Raw genomic sequence first — 260 nt, forward strand, 5'->3', positions numbered from 1 at the left:
CCCCTCCCCCTCCCCCCAGCGCGCGTGTACACACACACACACACACACACACACACACACACACACACACACACACACTTTGAGCAGGAGAGTTCGAGAGCCGCAGCGTTGCGCAGCGTGATGTAATTCCTAGGAAGCACTCCGGCCTGTCTGTTAATCGGGCCCACTAGGGGGGTCTGCTCCTCACCCTCCTCCTCCTCCTTGGCCGAGTCCTGCACCCTGAGTGGCCGAGCTGCAGGGGCGCGTCCGGCTCGCCTGCG

This window comes from Crocuta crocuta, unplaced genomic scaffold (assembly GCF_008692635.1).
Source record: "Crocuta crocuta isolate KB4526 unplaced genomic scaffold, BGI_CrCroc_1.0 scaffold144, whole genome shotgun sequence".
Taxonomy (NCBI): Eukaryota; Metazoa; Chordata; class Mammalia; order Carnivora; family Hyaenidae; genus Crocuta; species Crocuta crocuta.